The sequence below is a fragment of the Pseudochaenichthys georgianus genome, chromosome 20, assembly GCF_902827115.2.
Source record: "Pseudochaenichthys georgianus chromosome 20, fPseGeo1.2, whole genome shotgun sequence".
Classification (NCBI taxonomy): Eukaryota; Metazoa; Chordata; class Actinopteri; order Perciformes; family Channichthyidae; genus Pseudochaenichthys; species Pseudochaenichthys georgianus.
The window spans coordinates 23,263,342-23,281,407 of record NC_047522.1 but is presented as its reverse complement, the minus strand read 5'-3'; the positions used below and the strand labels follow the sequence as shown (position 1 = coordinate 23,281,407).

General features: G+C 40.8%; 1 long non-coding RNA gene across 1 annotated transcript in view; it reads right to left on the bottom strand.

Annotated features, from left to right (window-relative positions):
* LOC117465680 (uncharacterized) overlaps positions 1–14,676 on the bottom strand; it is a 95,961-nt gene extending 81,285 nt beyond the window's left edge. The window contains exons 1-2 of the long non-coding RNA XR_004554205.1: positions 14,623–14,676; positions 14,286–14,369 (exon numbers count right to left, since the gene is read on the bottom strand). This is a non-coding gene — a long non-coding RNA (uncharacterized lncRNA). The remainder of the gene's footprint in view (positions 1–14,285; positions 14,370–14,622) is intronic.
* Positions 14,677–18,066: the final 3,390 nt, after the last annotated feature.

Below are 18,066 nucleotides of genomic sequence, written 5' to 3'. Positions count from 1 at the left end.
ACAAGATCTGAGTACTTCTACTTTTACGTTAGTACAATATTTGAGTACTACTACTTTTACTCAAGTACAAGATCTGAGTACTTCTACTTTTACTCAAGTACAAGATCTGAGTACTTCTATTTTAACCCAAGTACAAGACCTGAGTACTTCTACTTTTACTCAAGAACAAGACCTGAGTACTTCTACTTTTACTCAAGTACAAGATCTGAGTACTTCTACTGTTACTCAAGTACAAGATCTGGGTACTTCTATTTTAACTCAAGTACAAGATCTGAGTACTTCTACTTTTACTCAAGTACAAGATCTGAGTACTTCTACTTTTACTCAAGTACAAGATCTGGGTACTTCTATTTTAACTCAAGTACAAGATCTGTGTACTTCTACTATTACTCAAGTACAAGATCTGAGTACTTCTACTTTTACTCAAGTACAAGATCTGGGTACTTCTATTTTAACTCAAGTACAAGATCTGAGTACTTCTACTATTACTCAAGTACAAGATCTGAGTACTTCTACTATTACTCAAGTACAAGATCTGAGTACTTCTACTTTTACTCAAGAACAAGACATGAGTACTTCTACTTTTACTCAAGAACAAGATCTGAGTACTTCTACTTTTACTTTAGTATAAGATTTGAGTACTACTACTTTTACTCAAGTACAAGATCTGAGTACTTCTACTTTTACTCAAGAACAAGACCTGAGTACTTCTACTTTACTCAAGAACAAGATCTGAGTACTACTACTTTTACTCAAGTACAAGATCTGAGTACTTCTACTTTACTCAAGAACAAGATCTGAGTACTACTACTTTTACTCAAGTACAAGATCTGAGTACTTCTACTCAAGTACAAGACCCGAGTACTTCTACTGTTACTCAAGTACAAGACCTGAGTACTTCTACTTTTACTCAAGTACAAGACCTGAGTACTTCTACTTTTACTCAAGAACAAGACCTGAGTACTTCTACTGTTACTCAAGTACAAGATCTGGGTACTTCTATTTTAACTCAATTACAAGACCTGAGTACTTCTATTTTAACTCAATTACAAGACCTGAGTACTTCTACTTTTACTCAAGTACAAGATCTGAGTACTTCTACTATTACTCAAGTACAAGATTTGAGTACTACTACTTTTACTCAAGTACCAGATCTGAGTACTTCTACTCAAGTACAAGACCTGAGTACTTCTACTTTTACTCAAGTACAAGATCTGAGAATTCTACTTTTACTTTAGTACAAGATTTGAGTACTACTACTTTTACTCAAGTACAATATCTGAGTACTTCTACTCAAGTACAAGACCTGAGTACTTCTACTTTTACTCAAGAACAAGACCTGAGTACTTCTACTGTTACTCAAGTACAAGATCTGGGTACTTCTATTTTAACTCAAGTACAAGACCTGAGTACTTCTACTTTTACTCAAGTACAAGATCTGAGTACTTCTACTATTACTCAAGAACAAGATCTGAGTACTTCTACTTTTACTCAAGTACAAGATCTGAAAATTCTACTTTTACTCAAGTACAAGATCTGAGTACTTATATTTTAACCCAAGTACAAGACCCGAGTACTTCTACTTTTACTCAAGTACAAGATCTGAGTACTTCCACTTTTACTCAAGTACAAGACCTGAGTACTTCTACTTTTACTCAAGAACAAGACCTGAGTACTTCTACTTTTACTCAAGTACAAGATCTGGGTACTTCTATTTTAACTCAAGTACAAGATCTGAGTACTTCTACTATTACTCAAGTACAAGATCTGAGTACTTCTACTATTACTCAAGTACAAGATCTGAGTACTTCTACTTTTACTCAAGAACAAGACATGAGTACTTCTACTTTTACTTTAGTATAAGATTTGAGTACTACTACTTTTACTCAAGTACAAGATCTGAGTACTTCTACTTTTACTCAAGAACAAGACATGAGTACTTCTACTTTTACTTTAGTATAAGATTTGAGTACTACTACTTTTACTCAAGAACAAGACCTGAGTACTTCTACTTTACTCAAGAACAAGATCTGAGTACTTCTACTTTTACTTTAGTACAAGATCTGGGTACTTCTACTCAAGTACAAGACCTGAGTACTTCTACTTTTACTCAAGAACAAGACCTGAGTACTTCTACTGTTACTCAAGTACAAGATCTGGGTACTTCTATTTTAACTCAAGTACAAGATCTGAGTACTTCTACTTTTACTCAAGTACAAGATCTGAGTACTTCTACTTTTACTCAAGTACAAGATCTGAGAATTCTACTTTTACTCAAGTACAAGATCTGAGTACTTATATTTTAACCCAAGTACAAGACCCGAGTACTTCTACTTTTACTCAAGAACAAGACCTGAGTACTTCTACTTTTACTCAAGTACAAGATCTGAGTACTTCCACTTTTACTCAAGAACAAGACCTGAGTACTTCTACTTTTACTCAAGTACAAGATCTGAGTACTTCTACTGTTACTCAAGTACAAGATCTGGGTACTTCTATTTTAACTCAAGTACAAGACCTGAGTACTTCTACTTTTACTCAAGTACAAGATCTGGGTACTTCTATTTTAACTCAAGTACAAGATCTGTGTACTTCTACTATTACTCAAGTACAAGATCTGAGTACTTCTACTTTTACTCAAGTACAAGATCTGGGTACTTCTATTTTAACTCAAGTACAAGATCTGAGTACTTCTACTATTACTCAAGTACAAGATCTGAGTACTTCTACTATTACTCAAGTACAAGATCTGAGTACTTCTACTTTTACTCAAGAACAAGACATGAGTACTTCTACTTTTACTCAAGAACAAGATCTGAGTACTTCTACTTTTACTTTAGTATAAGATTTGAGTACTACTACTTTTACTCAAGTACAAGATCTGAGTACTTCTACTTTTACTCAAGAACAAGACCTGAGTACTTCTACTTTACTCAAGAACAAGATCTGAGTACTACTACTTTTACTCAAGTACAAGATCTGAGTACTTCTACTTTACTCAAGAACAAGATCTGAGTACTACTACTTTTACTCAAGTACAAGATCTGAGTACTTCTACTCAAGTACAAGACCCGAGTACTTCTACTGTTACTCAAGTACAAGACCTGAGTACTTCTACTTTTACTCAAGTACAAGACCTGAGTACTTCTACTTTTACTCAAGAACAAGACCTGAGTACTTCTACTTTTACTCAAGTACAAGATCTGAGTACTTCCACTTTTACTCAAGTACAAGATCTGGGTACTTCTATTTTAACTCAAGTACAAGATCTGAGTACTTCTATTTTAACTCAAGTACAAGACCTGAGTACTTCTACTTTTACTTAGTATCCCTACACTCTGCATGTACAAAGCTTTAAAGCAGGGGTGGGGAACCTCTGGCCCCCGGGCTGTATACGGCCCGCGAGACCATTTGGTATGGCCCTCGAGGTAATTTATAAACACACGCAAAAAAGAAAAAAATTAAAGAAATCTAGACCGCAAAATAATTAAACAAGCGAGTGCCTGTTTTTCCTGGCAACGGTCATGGTCCTTGAACACAACACGAGCCTAACGTGTCATCACGTGGTATATGTCTCGTCTGACAGGGGTGCAATTCTGACGGAGAGCACCAGAACGCCACTCCGGGACAGGCACATCTTTATATGATCATTATAGTTATAAAAAAATAAGAGAATAAAGTAAACAGGTATAAAATACTATATGACAGTAAAAAAAAGTTGTTATTAATAAACAAGAATAGAGTTTAAAATGAGTGATTTGTAAAATATCCAAAAAGAAAAATATGCTTACAGTTCTGTTTCATATGGGTGTTGAGAGATGTACCCATAGATCTCTTAATGTTGCTCTCAAAGTGCACCAGATTGAAGCTTTTAACTTCAATATTTAAAAAAAAACTCTGCCCGGGGGAGCATGCCCCCCGGACCGCCCTAGAGGAGGTTAGGCCCCCCCCCACCCCCCACTTAAATCATGTCCACATGGATAGGAAACTAAATACTTTTGCACACATCTTGTGTCCATATCTTTCTGTTTGGTGGTCACGCCACACCGTGCACGTGCATGCATGCGCGAGTCATGGCGAGATATCTGGATTAAGACGTTGCTTTTTCTTTGCACAGCATGAAAGAAAGGCCGAATGAATGTGCTGTGATTTTTAAGCAGAGGTCAATAATTTGTACGGCCCTCGGAGGATGTTGAAAAAATTGAAATGGCCCTTGAGAGGAAAAAGCTGTAAAGGATGAAGTACAGACGGGGTGTACGAGCAGATAAAGAGAAATAGATGCTATGAACACAGAGGAGGTTGGAAACGATGAGAATGAAGAGCGACACGGTATCCACCTGCGGTTTGGCGAACTCGAAGTAAGTGACGCAGAGTAAGCCTGAAACAACTTCATCAATCAGTATCACTGCCATCAGCCAGTGATGCTTTTCAAATAAGCAGGACGACAGAAGCCGTTCCAGCTCTGCAGAGAAGTTTGGAAGGAATACAGATTCAACAGTGCCCTCATTACTGCTGCATCTGATCCGTCAGAGATGGGTAGTGTGTATTTATATTCTGATCAGAGACGAGTCTGACGGTACGTCCACACAGCAGCTTCAGAAGAATCTTCCACCACTTCCACCGCTTCTCTGCCCCTTGACTTTGAATGGGGGTGACGTCACTTTGCCTCGCTTTTCGCCGAACTGCATTGTGGGGGAGCGAAGCGAAGATTTCCAGGATGTCCAGGATTTCCAGGATTCCAAAGTTGAGCAATGTTCAACTTTTGAAGCCGAGCTGGAAGCGTCAGCCAATCAAACACGTTTATGCAAATCTGACAGTAGAAGCGCTAGCCAATCAAACCGCGTGTAAGCAGGGAGAACCAGACCGCAGTTCATTTCCTCATATTCCAAACGAGAAATCACGGTAGCAAATCACCCGGTTCTTTACGACCAGAACTATTACCGGGATCCAAACCGGAGGAACCAGGCATGGAGGGAGGTGGCAGAGACAGTGGGTGAAACTGGTAGGGTTTCGCCTGTTTGGGGAGTTTATATATATATATATATATATATATATATATATTGCTCGCATAAAATCCCCGGGGTTTTTTGCTTTGTATGTCGGGGGCGGGAGATTCATGTGATTGGTTGTTGGTCGCCTTGCTCGCAAAAAATCCCCAAGCTATCAGACACGCTCAGCTCCAAGATGTTCAAGATTTTAGAAAAGCTGCTGTGTGGACGTACCGTAAGTCCGTATCCATAGCAAAGTCGGGATGTTATTTCAATTAGAAATGCAATAATTCATCTTTTGAAGTGAAAACCTGGATTTACCGTTCTTCAGTTTGCACTTTTGTAATATTTGTCTTAGCTCTAGAGAATATCTCGTACCAAAGATGAATCATTATTAAAGACAACAGCAACATTAGACCGTAGTATTTCCCCAATGGGAGGCTATACGTGTATAAAACGCACATTTGGGAATATTTTGGATCGCAAAGCAACATGTGCCGAGAGTAAATAATCACTACGATGCGTATAATGATGCGATTCAGTGTGGAATAGACAGGAGAGGCAGTCTGAGATAAATAGAGCTTTTTGAACATTAAAGCATGGAAACATGTCACACTAGAGACACAACATACTAATATTAACCCTTGAAAATTAGCTTTTTAAGTGAAAAACGTGTTATCAATGCTGCCGAAATGAAAACAAATCAGTCCAGGTGTTAAACGCTTTAGTTTGAATCACACCTAATGCTCCTAAAATGTGTCTGGACCCGTTTCCCACCGTCACTGCGCAGGAACACTTGAATGACCCATTAAGCCATATTGATCCCATGTGTTTTCAAATCACACTTAATGAACCTGTAATCCAATAAGATCTGATAATCACATTACTTTCATGCTAAATCAATTAAGGCAAAGTGCAACAACCATTTAAGGATATCTTCTTGATGAAATCATTATTTATGTTGTATTAAAACCCCCCAAAAGATATGTTCTGTCCAACAACACCTGAGTACATCCAGTTTACGACATAACACAGGGACAATTAAAACTACATCGGGTACTTTAACTTGAAAGATGACTTACATATTATATCACAATTACTTTAATGGATCCGTTGGCTCATTATCTCTAGACATGTCTGCACCCTATTTACAAAACGAAAGCCATGCCACCTGTTGACTACATATGAAGCTATTTGTATCCGCCCGTGCACACGCCTGTTCGGACGTGGTTTGAGGACAATCTAGGGTTGCATGCAGGGTGTTGATGTGGACATTTTCCGACAACAGCCGTCCGACCACTTCTCCAGTTCCTCCCGCTGCACTCCTCAGCGATCAGGAGAGCGAGAGGAATTAGTGCATCAGCAGGCCGAGGGAGAGGAGGGAAAACAACTATTTTCATTAGGAGTCGCCTCGCGGAGTCGCCTCCCCTCTCTTCGTGCCGACAGAGTGGGAGAGTTCCGAAAGTTGACCCTTAATGTCAAGTCATGTAGCCGAGTTAAAGGCCTTAATGTGGTGATAATAAGATGCTTATTCACAACATTAGCAGGGTTACAGTGTTAGTAACAACATCAGATAGTGCAGGGGTGGCCAACCCGCGGCTCTTTGCCTAGTTTCATGCGGCTCTTCAGTTCATATCGAATTGTATATGTGTGAGTTTGGGAAAGAGACACTGACTCCTGACTAGTGTTGCACGGTGTACCGATACTTGAAAGGTACCGCGATACTCTGCCGTTAAAAACGTTACGATTCCTCCGTTTCATTAGTATCGGTACTTTAAGAATGACGGGGGAAAGTACTCCGGTGAGAAAGCGCCGTTTTAAGAGCTGTGTGTGTTCAGCGCTCTGCTTCCACTCCCTGCACTGCAGCCGTGCCTGCAGTCCCTCCCTCTCAAGCACGCTCTAAGTCCCTCCCCTCTCTCAAGCACGCTCCAAGTCCCTCCCCTCTCGTGCACGCTCTAAGTCCCTCCCCTCTCTCAAGCACGATCTAAGTCCCTCCCCTCTCTCAAGCACGCTCTAAGTCCCTCCCCTCTCTCAAGCACGATCTAAGTCCCTCCCCTCTCTCAAGCACGCTCTAAGTCCCTCCCCTCTCAAGCACGCTCTTAGTCCCTCCCCTCTCTCGTGCACGCGCTAGCTGCCAGAGCATGTGAGAAAACGAGACGCATGGCTGCCAGTGGGAGTGCAACTGCCGCTGCGCCTCAGCTTGTTGACAAAAAAGACGCCAGAAGCGAAATGTGGAAGTATTTGAGCGATATCTCTGACAGTGAGGGAGAGCCTGCGGACACCACGAGGCCTGTCTGTGAGACATGTTTTTTTTTTAATACGAATTCTTGTCATTTATTTCATTTATTGTTCTCATTGTTTAAAAGTTTGTGTTATGGTTCTGGTGTGAAATAAAGCACAATTACATTTAAGACTGTTTCCCTTTTTTAAAGAAAAGTATCGAAAAAGAATCGGAATCGCAATTCTTGACTTGGTATCGAAACCAAAATGTTGGTACCGTGACAACACTACTCCTGACAGTTAAACCTGATATTTAGTAGTTCTGTTAAGTATTGAATGCTGATCATTCTGACGGAATTTGGCCGGTCAAAGTTGTTTGGGCTCGGATAAAATTGCTCCGTTACTTTCGTCCCGTGTTACTTTCGTCCCGTGTTACTTTCGTCCCGTGTTACTTTCGTCCCGTGTTACTTTCGTCCCGGCTGTCCCTACGTGTGTATGCCAGGTGTCAGTATGAGAGGATGACAGCGCGTCTAATTTTGATGTGGCCCAAGAGCCAATCACAATAATACCTGCGATGCAGTGAACCAATCACCTTTGAGGGGGGGGGAACCTATCGTTGATTAAACACTATCCAGTGTTTCCCCTACCAATAGGCGCATTCACACCGCGGTACTTTTCCCACAAAGGTTCATGCGAACTTAGTTCATGCGAACTCTTTAGTTCTCATGAACTAAGTACAGATCGCGTTCACACCGGAAAAAGTCCCTGGGGGTGGATTAGGCAAATGAAGCCGCTGACGTCACTTCTTCTTCTTCTGCTGCTGCTTTGGGTTTACTGGCAGGCCGCAAACCACTTCACGGCGTATACTGCCCGGAGTTGGGGAAGGCTTCAGTAGAAGCTGCTGGGAGTCCCAGCAGCTTCTACTGAAGCCTTCCGAGTAAATCGCCAGAACGCCGACACCTCCTCATCTCCACCGCTCCCACGTTTTATTTTGTGTTGCCATAAGTTAGTCTCTCTGCGTTTCTGTGCTGGGCTAATGCTAATGCTAATAATGCTAATGCGAGGATAATAAAATGGCGGCTTCACAAAACTTTTTGGGAGTTTTACGGGGCGTGGTTTGCAATCCGCCCAGCCAATCAGAAATATAGCTCTTTTCTCACAAGAGAGCCGCTTGAAAGTCCCTGCTCTCTAGCAGGGACTTTGAGGGGGTAAAAAGGTTTGCATTAACTAATTTTAGTACCGGCTCTTTTTGGTGTGAACGCGATCATGAACTAAGTTCGCATGAACCTTTGTGGGGAAACTACCGCAGTGTGAATGCGCCTAATTGTCTTTGAGGAGCGCTGCGCCCCGCCAACGGAGCCCCCCCCCTGAAATTCAAGGTGTTTAAAAAAAGATATATAATTTATTTTTTTAAGTATATATATATAGCACCAAATTGCAAATAATCTATAACTACTGTCACTTTTCACATTGAACATGTGCTCTTTTATTAAATAAACTAAACACTTTCATTTGAAGTTGTGAGTTTAGTGTTTTGACCCTAAGAAACACTGATGCATTCATCAATAACAATAATCCACAGCTCCTCTCTCTGCTCCAGAGGATTTAAAGAAGATATATCCCAATGCCACAAAAATGCATCAGTGACGTGATTGGAATCTTGTCTCCAGAAAACAAAATACTGAAACAAGCGGTATCAGTGACTGTGTGTTTGATGTGGCTCTTTGCAGTAACAGAGAAAAAATGTGGCTCTTAACCTCTGACTCGTTGGCCACCCCTGATCTAGTGTGTGTCATAAAGGATCAGATGTTATCTCTTCTCTGTGAGCTGTTCCGTTCTGTAGGGTAATACTTTCAGAGTGAATCTATACTTCATGGTTTTCACTTTCTTTGCTTCATGTGTTCTGTTTCTAACTCAGCAGGTTGACCTATATGTGCATACGATAGTGTGTGTGAGCTTCACTGTGTGTGTTAAACTAAAACGGCAGCTCAGATTTGATTTCTGCTTAAACTGTAATATGTAAACTGTAGTATGTGCTCATGCGTTTCATTGTTGGCTGAATTATATGCTTCTTGAAAGGCAGATTTTCCTATCGATAAAACCATGTTTGATCCTCAATATCTTGGTTTCTTCTTGTCTAAGGTCGCACTGCTCTTGTCTTACATAATACACACATCTCCATGTCGTCTCTATTTGCATGTTTCGTATCGAGGCACAGCCGCAGTGAAGCGGTGCGCGTCCGTCTGTAATGTTTCTCTCTTCGCGTTGATTGGCATGAGATTCCCCGCTGCTGTGTTATTTCCTCCAGCTCTCCTCCTCCACTCTGAGCGGGGGGGATCTGACCTCAGTGAGAGCACCCATGGGGCCGCTGAATGCCTCTGTGATTATTCGGGGGGGGGGGGGAATCAAAAACTACATGCATGTTATGACCAATTTTGGAGGCCATGAAAATATTGAAGCACACCATTTTATTTTTGACTCTTATAGCAAAACTATTTAGACATAACCCTGCAGCCAACAAACCAATCCCAAATTGAAAGTGAAACACTGCAGGGATGTGGAAGGACTCTTACTTTCGCAATATGCCATTAAATCGTTGTGTTTTAGACATTGTGAAATATGTTTGTTGTTGCCAGGGAAAACATGCCAGGGCACTTTGGCTCCAGTTTAGGAATGCCTCGACTTGGCTGATTGAATTGGAGTGACACAATACAATGTGCTCATTAATGAAGTGGCTTTACTTTTGTCAAGGACGTCAGATAATGAGCCCTTGTGTTTAAGATCAACATTGATCTCTTTCATTTTCCTTTCTCCGATAACCCATCCTAAATTCTGGGACATTTTCATTCGTTAAAATGCAATTAGAGGCGACCCTCACGTTATGTCAAACCGACTTTAGTTGTGTGTGAGCTGCAGTATAAAGCCAAGCCATATCAAGGACTAGAGGTGCGTGTATAGTAAAGTGTTTATAGCTGTTTCTAGGAACAGAAACACTGACGTGAGGAATCGTACAAACGAGATTAACGGCGTACAGTTTTGATGGTCTCTCCCTCGTGAGCAAAGTGAAGGCGAATACAGGATTAATATGAATGTCTCTTTCTCTCCAGAGACTCGTGTTCCCTGTGTTACGCCACCATTTCAGCTACCAGACTAAACCCCTGAGCGATGCGCTCCTCCTGAAGCGATCCCGTGCACACATATTCCAATGCGCTTTGGAAACACGTCACATTCCAGAAGCTGGAAATGCTCCAGCTGTCATGTCTGTGTCTCCAAGTTTCCATCTACAGAAGACAGGACTGAAAACAACATTTTAAACCAGCTCCCCCTCTCCTGGGACTATGACCTGATTACAAGCCCTCAGTGCCATCGTCCATCGTTTAAAACCAGTGCCAGGACTAACTCCTAAAGCAAGGCCACCACGGCAACAAGAAACTGCGAATGGGCATTACACGTTTAAAGCGTGGGTAATCCAGTGTAGCAGACACACCCGGGAATCCAACTGACGAGGGTTCAATCAAAAACAGACCATTTTGATAGGATTGATCATCTCACAAAATGCTTTTTTAATGTGCCCGTTCTGCAGATCGGAGCAACAGGACTTATGGAGGCGAGTCATGTTGGCTGGACCAAAGGTGTTGACCTGTTGCTCGCTTTGGGTCAAGTGAACTCGGCGTCCCAGAACATGCAGCAAGCGGTCCCAAACCGAGAGGCTGATGACTGAAATGTGCAACTCAAGGCCCTTCGGAGTCCGTCTTCCCATCACAAACTGTTGTTTACGCTTTGTCTGCAGTGGAGTGCAGCTGCAATACAGTGTGTTCTTGTAAAAGGTTACAGCATCCATTTACTAACTCGCGTCTCTGATGACTCACAGGGGGCAGATTTCAAGAGGAATTACAGGGAATATAGCATTTGCAGAGTTTATTGCTGCAGAGAGAATTGAAGCAGAAGATGTTGAAGCAGAATCCTTCCTTTTAGGGCGATATTCACAATGGCCTCTTGTGCATTCGTGGTTTTCCTAAGCTTCCCATGCTGTCCTCTACCAGGTCTTCGGACTGACTGGCCAGCTCTGTTTTGATTGGTCAACCGCTTGGATGTACCCCCCCCCCCCCTACTGTATATGATGCACTACAGGAGAAGGAAAACCGTAACAAGCAAAACAAGTCTTCTCTAAACCACAAACACTGAGTCACGCTTGAGCCTTACGTGTCCTACACACATTTATTTAATATATCCATTTTGATATTGTTTATAAGTAATAAGCATTCTACACTGCGGCAATTAAATTAAAGCCTGTTTATTTGTGATGTGGGTAAACTTTATTTGTATAGCCCAATATCACAAAAGTGGCCTTCACAGATTAAAAACAAACAACGTTGTATCGATGGAGTTACAGCAAAATGAGAAGACAAGGCAGTGTGTGGAATACAAATAGAAATATAAGAAAACTAAAGATGCTAAAAATACCTAAAACATTCAAATTAATTACCATAACAATAAAAGAGATACCATAAAATGCCCGGTCTAACCGAAGGCTAAACCATTATCTCCAAACACATCCGTCGACGACTCGTGTTTGTTACTGCAGAGACGAGGACATGGCGAGTCACCCTCTTCTCGGGGTGTTTATACGGCGTGAGGCCCCCGGGTTATTGAATCAGCCGGAGAGCAACAACATGGAGAAGGAACAGGAAGTGGGTTCGAGATACTGTGCAAGACACCTTGGGTATATTGGAGGCAACGTAGAAAACACAACTTAGATGGGATTTAATTGATGTTACTATTTGTATTATTGCATTTAATTGGGGTTAACTTGTTTCTCTTCCTGGTTGTGGCTCTTTTTTTTTAAAGACAGAGGGTCATGGGTGAGAAACACAACTCAACGCTGTTCACATGCTGTTTACACAAGGAAAGCCTGTCCTGGGATAAGAACAGGTTCCAGACCCCTAGTTAGTTAGTGTGTGAGTGTGAGTGTGAGTGTGAGTGTGAGTGTGTGACTGTCTTTTGCACACACCACGCCGAGTTTCACAAGAACAAAACAATGCAGCCGTACGCACAAAGAATGTACTTGACACTTAATGGAGAATGACACCGCGAGAGCAGTAAAATGCATTTCACTTAACGGACCTATACTGACGCCGTGCTGCCACCACACAAGACACTATTAGAATAAAACAGACACATTTATTTTATTTGCGCTCTTGTAATCTCTGTCGGATTTTCATGACAAACATCTTTAATACACAGACTAAACCGTCACGGCAACATATTTACTGCCTTGCTTGGAGGCAGCATTACCTCTTCCTCTGTTATCTCGTCAATAAAACTGAACCGTAAGAAAAGCAAAATGGGTCTATATGACAGATAAGTGTTTTATTAAATTAAAATGCATCCTCCAGATAAACCTCATAGGACTGGAAGGAAGTACAAATGACTCCTTCGACCCTCCAAAGATCTAATAAAAGAGCTCAACATATTCATGGGAGAGGTTACACTAAAGGAAAAGCATCCCCCTCAGTGTTTCCCATCCCTCTCTGTGTGTCGATGTAAAAAGGCAACCTTGGGCTCAGACTTAAACAATGTGACTCTTCGGAGGCCCGTTGCAGGCCTTCCTCCCCAATCTCTCGGACGCTTCCTGTTTGTACAAAAGATGTTGTTGTCTTTGCCATATCTACTCTGTTAGCTCCGATCAAGAGGAGTGTGGCGGCTACATCATTTTACATCTTGACGGTCACCCTGTGGGTCACTGATTTCCGTGACGATAAACAGGAATTAAAGGACAAAGGTCAATCCAAAACCAGTGCGCTTACAGGTTGTGCTACACGTATTTCTGACTTCTTCCACAAACAGTTTATGTGAGAAAAAAAAAAAATCACGCCTTTGTCCTGCCACACTCTAGTTTTTTGAGTCAGGCTGACAACCATGCTAACAAGGCAGGTCAATTCAGTGTGAGGGATGCAGTAAATATTTTCAGAGCCTTGACGGCACGGTTGGAGCTAGAGCTGTCCTTGACACCTACGCAGCACACTGAGAAAATAAAAAGCTTGTTTGTCACATTGGGCGGGTCCCTGCGGGGCCATCTGAGGTGATGGATGCACGCTGGGTGGTTGGGACTGTCAGGAGACAAAGGAATAAGTCCTGTATGTTTGTTATGTCAACATAAAGCGTGAGAGTCCATTCATTTTGTTATATTATTTAACATCCCACACCATATGTATATCAGTAATAGTATTTGATCTGAACCACTATGCTACACTTAATGAAAATAAATATTTACTACGAGGCTCATATACTGTATATATGTATTCTAACATTATTGTATAATAAATGCAATATCTTAAGCATAGCTATTTTATTTAATTAGGCGCCTAATTAAATTGATAAATGTCTTCATAAACATACAGTTCAGCAGGGTTGATTGGTATACTGTATTATGCTTTTTAAGTACAGTAAAAGTGTTAAAAACGTCAGTTTTTCATTAATATCAGGGTTTTTTTATGGAAAAGAGCTTCAGATCCTTAATGTACAAGAATGTATCCACACATATACACATGATAATATAGTGGTTTGCCATTAAAATAGCAGATATTCTGGGGAAGGTTCATATGATATTGAGTTGATATTTGTAGCAGCAGCAGAAACCACAAAGCAGGACTTCAGCTATAAAATTAAGAATAATTCAGCAAGCTGACACATAATAGAGTTATAACAAAGTAATATAACACAGGCCCTGTTTAATCCTCAATGAAACCAACACTACAATGTATGAAATAGCAAGTCCCTAGTTACATCGCAAATACAATCCACAATCCTCCCTACAGCAAGAGGATATAGCCAATATCATAAATACCATAAAGTAAACAAGATTATTCATATTTTACAAAATCAACATAATTTAAGCATCACAATTATTATGCAAATATACCTAATAGATCAGCCACATCTAAATATTATAGCATTTCACAACTTGCAAACACTGCATGTCATCAAGAGCCAAGGCCACGAACACATCTGAAGGGAAGCAACCGAGAGCCTGTCAGCCAAACAGCTTACAATTAAGCACAAGAAGATAGCTCCTACCTTAATGTAGCTTCGCGGGGATACACACAGACATGAAGAAGTGCAATGGCCCTGAAGCAGCAGTTATTTTCTTGTGAAGACGTCCTGAAGCAACGGAAAGACGGCGGTTAGTAAACGTTAGCTCATGAGATGCTTCATTAGCATTAGCATTAGCATTAAGTGTTGTGGCAGTTTGGAGTTAGCTTCATTGCTCCACATTGTTTATTGACCACATTATTGTGAAAAGGGAGATTTTCAATATATAAACAAACTGTATGGTTATATTATGTTACGGCAAAAAATGCACCTTTTAACTTGTTAGAGCCAGTATTCTTGTTTATAAAAAGGGCCACCTCACCGTGATTTCTGTAGTCAAGTACGTATAAAAGACTACAATTCCCACGGCGCCTCCTCTAAAGAGACAGATGGGCAAACTGTCAGAAAGACGCCCTCGAGGCACAGTGTTTAACCGTTAAGTTACCGTTAAATTACCTTTTAAAGCTACAGAAGCGTATAGGCTACTTAGAAAGAAATAAAGACTACTTAAGTTGTTTATTATTCTATTTGAGTTGTGCCTCTTTTGTTTGATTTATTTTGATTATTGTAAAGGCCTGTTTGATTTGTTTTACTAGTGTAAAGGCCTGTTTTCTCTGAATGTGTAAAAGGTTTATTATTTTATTTTCAGTAAACGCAAACACACATAAGTGGCTTGGAGAGAAAGCAAGGAAGGAAACCACAACATAACTAATGTAGTAAGCTAGCTTGACTGCATTATCTTTCAAATTAGCATCATTGCTCACCTAGCCCCGGTGTGTGCCTCTCGTGTAGTATCTTTACACTCTTATCAGACAGTCAAAAACCTCAGTAATACCCTAAAAGGTAAAGTTGGACTGCTAACATCTTTGTCCTGTCAAACACAGGTGTATCTAATGTCGCTAATTGCTGCATTTCATTACAGTGATTGCTGGAACATAATGGTTTTTAATGTAATCAGTTCCACCTGTGAGTTTCCTGCTATGACAAGAACAAATGTCTGCTGTTGGGAAATAAATCATTTGGGAGAAATGAAGCAATGTTTTATTTTGTATTAGACATAAAACATGTAAAAGATTGACATATTGTAGAGGGAAAACTGATGCTCATTAAAACAACATGTCAGCCTGCCTGCAAGTCACTGTCTTTTTACATTTGTGTCTTCTTATGTAAGAACTTTGGCTACTTGCATTTCAAACAGTTACTAATGAATAACATGTGGGGAAGGAAACATGCACATCATGTTCTTGATCATTTGTTTTAATGAAGTTGTTAAAAAATGTACATGTGGATTTTGATGTGAACCACACATGTTGTTTATACATGTATAAGATATGACTCTCAATCAATATAGGTGAGCAGTTTACAGTCAAAGCTCAGCCGTCTGACCTCACAGAGTATTGTCTTTCTTCAGCAGGTGGCTGTGTGTTGGTGTGGCATTTAAGTGCCTGTTTTGCTGTGGTGTAAAAGGTCCGACGTTCCCTGCAGTGTTCTGTGCTGCCAGTAATTACCCCGCTCATCAATTCATTCTAACACAGCTTAAGTGCTAACAGCTTATCTTGTTAGAGTGATTTGATTAGAAGAAGCATTGCCCACTATCACATCTCCAGGGAATTAACACTTGAGATAAAGCCTTGTACTATTTCTCCTAACTCACCCAGATATTATGTATTAGCCAATAAACAGTTGCATAAGATTTCTAAGTATTGCATAACACTAAGAATTATCTTTTTTTATGTGTTTTCAATTTATTGCCAGGACATAAAGTTTTACTCTCTCAACTCTCCGACCGCAACCTGAATTAAACCTCACCCTCCCATAGGAAAACTTTATTTCCCATCTGCAGATCTCCATTTAAAAATAATCAACATCTGCTTTAGCTTGTTCTCGAGGAGTGTAAATCAACGTTGCAGTGCGGGGTGTTGCAACAACATCCTGTCCCTACTGAGAATTATTTGTTTTGTGGAAAATACAGTGCAGATTCGCCGCTTCATACATAACTCTCTCCTGACTTCCTGAGAGTTCCCGAGGGTCAGATATAGATTTGTTGATAATTCTTGTAGCAGCGAGACCAAGACGATACAAGTGTCACCATACGGGGGCTCGTTGCTGTGACAGGATACGCAACGAGATAACATTTGCCTAATGGATGATTCTTATCATTCACAGAAATTGAAGACATAATGGAGTCTGATCATAATCCCCTGGAGGTGTAAATGACTCTGTTGCTGAGCTTCAGGCACAGAGAGATGCTGTCCTTCTCCCTGCAACCCTCCCTTCCTGAAAAATGACAGGTTTAAAGTAGGGGTGTAACAGTAAACAAACATCTCGGTACCAGTTTAGAACAGCGGGAAAAAATGTTCTGTTTATTTTCCTTTGTTTTGGACAAAGTGTAGTGTCAATCATCTTGCTGGGGAATGGAGGTAGCATTTGGCTCACTGGCAACTTATAAATAAATAATAATTAGCGGGTATAAGAAGTTGGACTTTGTGTTTTTGTCCGGGACTCGGCTTGGGAACCGAAGGGTCGCTGGTTCAAGTCCCGAGTGTAGACTGGTTAGCTTCCACTGCTATCCTGCGCCAAATGCTCCCGGGTGCAGGAATATTGCATGTTTGTGCGTATTTAAAAAGGGTGATCCTAATATTTGCAGTCAAATGTATTTCCTTGACCTACAATGGTGGAGCATAACGAACACACCGTCCTTTTTCTTTACACGACTTCCTCTTTGTTGTTTTTGTTGCTCATCGGAAACACATAGGCAGGTTTTCTAGCTCCTGAGTTACCATGCTTACCAGAGTGTGACTGCATGCACTCCAATCAGCTAATTGTGCTAATCTTGAAACGTGTTGCTAATAGGGCTGAACGATTCAATCGGAAGTGGCCCATGATAGAAGGTGATAGACAGATTGATCCAATCACCTGCCAAGTGCTCTTGAAAGTGCCTGCCCTTTCCAAATGGCTTCCAGTGGAGCTTTAGATGCTTTGGTGAACCACCTGAGTCAGGTTAGCAATGCTCCATCACGTGTTTCTATCACAGGGTGAATCTGAAACTGAAGCTCGACTTTAAAGCAACCCAACGGAAGTTTCATGTAAGTTTAGTTGTTTCACTCGTAGCTCGGGCTGCGGGGTGCTAGAGACGGGAGCACGTTGATACGACCTTCCTAGCCGGAGTTATGGCCGCATTTTACAATAAACTTCCGTTGGGTCGCTTAAAAACAAATATCGCAAATGGAATCGCAATATTTGTCAGAAAAATCGCAATTAAATTTTCCCCAAAATCGTGCAGCCCTAGTTGCTAATAGCATAGTATAAAACAGTGCTTCTCAAAGTGTGGTCCGCGAGCACCCCCTAGTGGTCCGTGAGTATATTGGTAACATTTCACATTTGAAATAAATAAATACTTTTAAGTTTTCCGCACTCTCGCGGGAATATCTCCGCAATGGAACAAGCTTACGTTTCACTTTCTATTGCATGATAAAGCCCAGGGCAACACATTCGTCACACATGTTTCCACTTGTTTGTACCATTTCCAGGCGATTTATAATCTGTTCTAGAAAAACGATGTGTTTTGGGATATTTGTGGAGTTAGGTGGTCCGCGAGTGTTTTTTTATTGGTTAAGTGTCCTTGGTATGAAAAAGTTTGAGAAACACTCGGTATAAAAGATTGTGTGCTTGTGAAATACTGTGTAACCAATGAACAGTGATACCCAAATTAAGATGGTCCGAATACACCTACCTTTACTAGAATAAAAACATAAGAACATTTTCA